The 7,651-nt window shown below is 43.4% G+C and overlaps 1 protein-coding gene across 2 annotated transcripts in view; it reads right to left on the bottom strand.

The window, feature by feature from the left end:
* The window catches only part of Mapkap1 (MAPK associated protein 1), a 203,429-nt gene that overhangs the window by 195,523 nt on the left and 255 nt on the right, over positions 1–7,651 (bottom strand). The window contains exon 1 of one of the 2 annotated variants that reach the window (XM_028785077.1): positions 645–864. The exons of the other annotated variant lie outside the window; for it this stretch is intronic. The gene's annotated coding sequence lies outside the window, so the exon portion shown is untranslated. Of the gene's footprint in view, positions 1–644; positions 865–7,651 lie in introns of those variants that run through there. 2 annotated transcript variants of the gene reach the window in all.

The raw sequence follows: 7,651 nt of genomic DNA on the forward strand, positions 1-7,651 counted from the left end.
CTAAAAAGGATTCTATATACCCAGTATCCATAACTTTTCCCTCTACAGCAACAACAGCTGCAGCAAAGAAAACCTTGTATGTTCTTTTGAATGAGATTCATTCACTATTTTAGAGTGAGACTAGGAATCTACATGAGTGTGCTGGTCCTCTACAAGCTGACAGTGCCAGCACATGTGCTTTTCCACACAGACCTAACAAGAACCCAGTGCAATGCACACACCAACTCCCAATGGCTGTATGCTTTCAAGACAGTCCCAGAAAGGAAGTGACAGCATTTTAAGGATGGCTGGGCTTCGCTTAGGCAGAAACACAAGAATAGTGATAGATGAGTCCTGTTGGCATTTCCCATGAGTAGTGCTTATTAACAGCCAGACCGGGATGTACTAACCTCTTTGCTTTGTAAACTAAGCCTTACAGGAATTAAAGACCTTACTGGGCACATGGCAGATAATCTTTGTGCAGCTCCTCACATCAAGCCAATCAGTTGAAGTCCACTGCCCTGTCCTCGAATCTGGGCTCACATTATGATTTACAATGATCAAATGTAGTGAAAATGGAATTCCAAAATCTTGGCCTCTAAATGCCTGGCTTTGAACTACTTCCCAATCATCACCAAAAGAAAAACTATGTATGCTATACTTACATGTTCCAGCAAGTGTATATAGGTGTCTGCACAGGTGCAAGACCGTGTCTCTGTGGAGGTCAAAGCTGGATACTGCGTGTCTTCCTCAAGTACTCTCCCTCCTATGTTCTGATACAGAGTCTCTTTGAACCTAAAGTACAACAATCCAACTAGACTGACTGCCAGTGAGCTTCAGGGATCCACTTGTTTCCACAACCCTAGTGCTAGGATGACAGGCACACCTCATGCACACAGGTTTTATGTTCTGGGGATCTGAATTCAGGTTCTCATGCTTACATGGCAACTGGGCCATCTTCAAATTTATGTGTGTGGTATGTGCATGCTAGGCAAACACCACGATTGGGCGACATTCACAGTGCCAGGAAATTTAGGTGGTTTTGTTTTGGTTTGTATTTTGGAGACAGAGTTTCTCTGTGTAGCCCTGGCTGTCCTGGAACTTACTCTGTACATCACTCCTGCCTCTGCCTCCCCAGTGCTAGGACTAAAGGCTAGGTCACTGCTATCAGGCCAGAAAACTTGTTTTTACAACTCATTAATTACATTCTATCCTATTAAAAAACAAAAACAACTATACCTCTTTTTTTTTTTTTAAAGAAAAAAAAATACATGCACTACTAGGGCAAAGTGTGATGGCTCAGGCCTGTAGTTTCTCCATTTGGGAGGTGGCGGCAGTAGGACCTGAAGTTCAGAGTCATCCCCAGCTACACTGCAGGTTCAAGGCAGTCTAGAATAAAAACAAACAAATGAACAGACATCCACCAGACTGAAGTGGCTGTGTGGTGAAGAACACGAACAGCTCTTCCAGAGACCCTGAGTTTTGTTCCCACCTACAATAGCTCCAGCTCCTAGGATCCTCCAGTCACTGCTTGTCTCCTCTGGCATCAGCACTCCTGTGCACACACTCCCACCACACACACATTAACATACTTAAAATAATAAATCTTTAGGAAAAAAAAAGTTACCAAAATTGATAGCCCAGAAAAATGTGCAATGCTTGTTTTTGTGTGGTTCAGTTTCCCAGAACACACAGGGGTTTTCCTGAAGCCCAATATCAATGGTGAAGAGTATCAAGGGTGAGGATAAAACTGGCTTTAGTGTCATTCCTTCTCAATGGACGACTCCAAGTTGAAAGTCTGCCTACGATATTCCTGATGACAAGTTCAGAGAATGTAAGCACTGACCACCAAGTTAACAATAATACAGAAATCACACACTACAGTCTTACTTCCCCTTTTAGAACATAGCACTTTTAGGTTCCTGAAATAATGTTTATTAACCAGCAGTAGCAGTAAAACTTCAGACAACACGCCACTCTCAAAGCTCCAAACCTGACAATGATTTCAGCAGTTATAAGAAATCTGCCAGTTTCCTGAAATGTAGCCCTAAATTATTTTTTGGTGTTGTCTCTCTGACATAATAGACTTGATTGGCAGCTGTAAAAATAAGTAATTTGAGGTTTTACTTTAAGATCTCAGGTAAAAATGTTTATAGTTTTCTCTAGAGTGAAGACACAAACAATGTCAAAGCGACTAGACTGTTTTCAATATGAAATCATTGGTTTAAGGACTTAGGTAGAAAGCACTGCTGCTCATTTGCCTACCAAGTACTCACTCATAGACTTTACTCATTTGATGAGTGTTACAATGTGTAAGGCACCCGAGACAGAGACTATCAAGACTTGCTGCCCTTAAGGAACAGATTTATGGGGGAGACAGAATTCTAAGGCAGTTGCAGAGTCTGGCCTCTGCATCATCCACCTCTTTGGTGTAGCTACTCCTTTCCTTGAGTAAAGGTGGGACCTTATACAAAAGAACAAGACAAAGGTGTGAACATACATTCTGTCATACAAGACTCCTTAACCAAGTGAAGAGGGCAATGGTAAAGAGATTCCCAAGAGACTTGAAGAAGCAAGTGCTGGTTTTCAGAACTACACAGCAAAGACCAAGAGCACTTAAAATGTCTCAAATATTAGGTAAATACAACAGGGGCCCTCAGGCATGAGGAGCACATCCTACCAATAACCTAAGAAGCTCGGAAGCTCACCACCAATTACATCCTTCCTTTCAACCTTTTGAGACGTGGGAAGGAACCCACCTGGAGCCTGCCTCCTGTCTAGGTGTCCTCAGTTTATACTGCTCTACACCATAAGTCTGAGATGATTGTCACATGTAAGCCTAAAGGCCTCTACAGACAGCATAAAGGGCTCTCTACAGCCTGGTTTCTCCATAAGCCCTTCTCCTCTCCACTTCCTGCAATTCTCAGGGAAACTACGTGTCTTCTGGTCTTGGGAAATGTTTGAAATGTGCTCTTCTCCAACACAGCAAATTATTCTCTTCCATCCAATACAAGCACCCCTTGCAAATCCTTCTCTGAACCCCAGGCCCAAGTGGCCTTACAGACACTTTATTTCTGCCTTCATTTGTTAGTTGTAGAAATACTGAAGAGCCTGTCTGCTCTAAACTGCTTGACACAACTCTTGATTTAGTAAGGTAGTTATTTCATGAAGGTATGACTGTTTCTTTCCTTAAATCACTTGCTGAAACTCAACAATGGCAATAGTATCAGACATTTGGCAATGTTTGGAAATATCTCTGGTTGTCACACTGGTGCTACAGACACGTGGATGAACACTGAGATGTTGTAAATCATGCCACGGTGCACAAGGAAACACAACAAAGAATTGCACCATCAAAATGTCACTATTGGCAATGCTGAGGCCAAGAAACCTTACTATGTGACTTAAAAGACATCTGTGGTCATTTCTGATTCCCTCAGAACTGTTTCTGACTAAACCAAAGAACTTTGCTACTAAAATCTATACTCGAAATATCAATAGTCTAAACAAATCCTGTCACTTATTTCAGTACCTTTTACCAACTCCTGCCATATGTGTTCTGATAGTTCTGATAGGTCTAGATCTGAGACCTAGAGCTCAAATCATTGTATTAAAAACAAACTGCAAGTCAGGCATGAGAGCCTTTAATCCCAACACTAGGGAGGCAGAGGCAAGCAGATTTCTCTGAGTTCAAAGGGCAAGTGTGGTCTACTTAGAAAGTGCCAGGACAGCCAGAGCTACATAGTGAGACTCTGTCTTTAAAAAAAAAAATGCAGTGCTGAGTATGTCAATCAGTTGGTGAGTGTTCACTATGATGCATGAAAGAAATACCGAGTTAGATCTCTACACTGCACAAACCAGACATGGCGGTGTATGCCCATAATCATGCACTTGGGAGGAATGCCAAATGATCAGAAGGTCAAGGTCATCATCAATACATAGCAAGTTCCCAACACTTAAGACTGCAGGAGACCACTATAAAGCAAACAGCAATCACAAGTTGTATTTGTTCCTTATTCTACATCCTTCCTCTAGGAAGCCTGTCTGCCTGGCTGGGAAGACGGCACAGGCGCAGGTGATCACGTACTTAAATCTTAGCCATGCAAGGATGAGGACCTGATAGCACGCTTGTCATCTGATAGCACGCTTGTCATCTTAGCCCTGGGGAGGCAGGACCATGAGGATTTCCAGGATTCCCATGCTGGCTTGCCAGTATAGCTAGAGTCTGTGAGCCCCAGGTTCTGTAAGAGACTATCTCAAAAACATAAATAAGAAATAAGAAGACACCCAATGTTCTCCACATTCAAGTGCACCTCTTTACTTGGGTGCCTCCTACTCATATTCAAATTCAAGCTCAACGGCCAATTCTTTCAGGAACTTCCTAATGAATCCCAAGTTAGTTGTTCCTTTATATTCCCATTGCACTGCAGGGCCTGTCTACCTCTAAGAAAAGAATCCACCCATAGCAATAGCTAAGTACTGAATGGGTACATTCAGCAACTATGCACTGGACAGCAACTATGCTGACATGTGCCAGGCACTCCTCTAGATACCGAACACAGTGTGCACTTATACTCACAACCCTGCCTTCATGGAGCTCACATTCTAATGAGGTCGGCCTGGCAAACAAAGCATGAGTACTACGGCAGCCAGAAGCACTGTGGAACAAACCGCAGGGGAAGAATGATGCAGGAGAGATGGAGTTGCAACTGTAAACAAGTTAGCACAGGACTAGTGACTGAGGTGCCTCCTACTTACCATCTAAAGCAAAAGAGAAAAAGCCAGGGGCATGTGACCATTTGAGGGAAGAGAGCTGCCAAGCTAGAGGCTTCAGGGACATACAATGCCTGCCACAATTGAGGAAGTACCCAGTAGCTCTGCAAGGGGACAAGCAGCACAGAGTAAGATCTAGAAGAACAGATCTATCCTTGCAGATATTCCTTTACTCCAAAAGAAATGAAGAGTTACTGGAGGCTTGTGAAAAGAGCAATGTAATAGGATCAAACACATACTACAGGGATCTCTCTGGGGCTGGCAAGATGGCCCGACAAGTGAAGGTGCTTGCCACCAAAACTGACCACCTTAGTTCAATCCCAAGTCTGACATGGTTGAAAGAAGTAACTCCCTCAAGTTGAATTCTGAGCTCGACAAGAACACTACGGCATGTACGGACCACTGAGGAAACCTAATTCCAGCTTCCCACGGTCAGAACTCTAACTACGGGTTGAAAAAGCCGCTTTTTTCATTCACAAAACTATGACATTGATTCTACTATTACCCGAGTCTTATAGATCAGTAAACTGAGGCACAAACTTGCCAAAGACCACACAAGGAAGAGGTGGAGCCATGATAAAGCCCAGGGAGCTGGTTCCAGGACTCTACCTTGAACCCATATACTCTACCCCTAGTCCACTCACCACACTCTCAAACCTACTGCGCACACTCATCTAGGTGAGTGTACAAACATCTGTCCCTCCTACCACATGCTGCAAGTCAGGGTAACAGGTGCTCAGCTGTAGCCCCTATCTGAAAGAGGAGAGTCAGACAAGGAAGAAAACATGAGACTGTAAATGCTTACTGTAAAGCATGAGAGCCACACCGAAGGACTCCAACAGAGTGCTACAGAAAGCAACTAACAGACAGCCAAATGAAAGTGGGTGCTCACTCTCCGAAAGACCCAACGAGCAGCTCAAAGAGTCAGATGCAGATATTTACACCCAACCAATGGACAGAAGCTGCTGGCCCCTGTGGCTGAATTAGGGAAAAGCTGGAAGAAGTTGAGGAAGAGGGTAACCTTGTAGGAAGATCAACTAACCTGGACCCCCAAGATTTCTCAAACACTGGGCTACCAACCAGGCAGCATACTCCAGCTGATATGAGGCCCCCAACACATATACAGCAGAGAACTGCCGGGTCTGGATTTAGTCAGAGAAGATGCACCTAACCCTCAAGAGACTGGAGGCCACAGGGAGTGGAGGGGTCCGGTGCAGTGGAGGGTTGGGGGGATGAAGACATCCTCATGGGGATGGGGGAACAGCCAGAGGGTAGACCAGGAGGGGGATAAAATCCGGACTGTAAAAAAAGATTACATTTTTAAAAAAATTTTTTAAAAAAGAAAGAAATTAATTGGGTGTTCAGTCAAGGCTTTCCAAGACATGAATGCAGCCAAGACAACAAAGGTCATTGCTTCCAATGACCTTCATTGCTTACCTACCTGAAGAGCAGGCACAAAGGAGCTGACACTCTTCTGTATGCTGGCTCCCTGACCAGAAAGTGTACAATAAAATCCCCTTTAGTTCTGTCCTATGGACTTCAAATTAATGTCAGGCCATCTGTGAGTTGAACTGGTATGGAATCAAAGATAGGATCCTTATAGTAAGTCAAGGGGAATTGGGGGTGGGGGCTGAGAAAATCAGCAGGAGAGGCAGCTCTGAGGGGCTGAGAACAATCAAAGCTACTTGGGTCCAAATCTGGATTTGGGCATTCACTCACTGTCGGACCTGTGGAGAGTAACAACTTCCTATCTATTCCCTCATCTGGAAATGGGAATCATTTAGATGGCTACTCAGTACCTTGTAAAGAATGAATGAATGAATGAATGAATGAATGAATGCTATATACTTGTGACACTGCCTGACCCATAGCAGGCACTACAAGTACTATTGCTATTATACCTGGTCTATGCTTAATCTACAAGATAAGAAAAAAGTTGGACGGCTTGAGAACAAGCCAAGTAGCAACCTACAATACAGCCTGGTACTGAAGCTAGAAACAGCAGAGCACACAGTGTCACTAAAACTACACAGAGTTCAAAGTTGCTGATTAGATTAGCATTTCAGAGACTATGGAGTCACACTGACTAACCCATGGACAGGACAGAAGCTGTTTGTGAAGCTGTGACAACAGTCCATGGAAGAAAGGATGAAGTCTCAAGTGAAGCAGTAAGATGTTTCCATAAACTCAAGAACGATTCCAGAGATAAAAATCGAGAGAGTGGGCTGGAGAGATGGCTCAGTGGTTAAGAGCACTGACTGCTCTTCCAGAGGTCCTGAGTTCAATTCCCAGCAACCACATGGTGGCTCACAACCTTCTGCAATGGGATCCAATGCCCTCTCCTGGTGTGTCTGAAGAGAGCAATGGTGAATACATAAAATAAATAAATAAAATCTAAAAAAAAAAAAAAAAAGCGAGAGAGCTTGGTGACTGTAAGTAGATGTAGGGGAACCTTTACACTGCCAGCAATGAAACACAGGTGCAGAATGGCTTTGCAGGTAAAGATACTTGCTGTCAAGTCTGACAACCTGAGTCTAATCCCCAGAACCCAGACAAAGGAGAACTGATGCCTGGAAGTTGTTTCTTGACCTCTGTGTATGTGACATACAAACAAATTTTTTAAGAGTTTAAGCAGAAACAGGTCAGCAGGCAAGCTGGGGTGGGAGTGGGAGGCGACAGTAGGGGCAGGGTGCAGATAATGAGTTATTTTCAAACACAAAGAACTGAAGTATGGATTACCCAGAGAGATTAGCAAGACCCAAACTTATACTTGGGATACTAGTTCTTTAGAGGCAGAGGCAGGAAGGTCACAGGTTGAAACCAACTTGGGGGAGATACATATATATATATAAATATATATATATATATATATATATATATATATATATATATATATATA

This window comes from Grammomys surdaster, unplaced genomic scaffold (assembly GCF_004785775.1).
Source record: "Grammomys surdaster isolate TR1022 unplaced genomic scaffold, NIH_TR_1.0 125098, whole genome shotgun sequence".
In the NCBI taxonomy this organism is placed as follows: Eukaryota; Metazoa; Chordata; class Mammalia; order Rodentia; family Muridae; genus Grammomys; species Grammomys surdaster.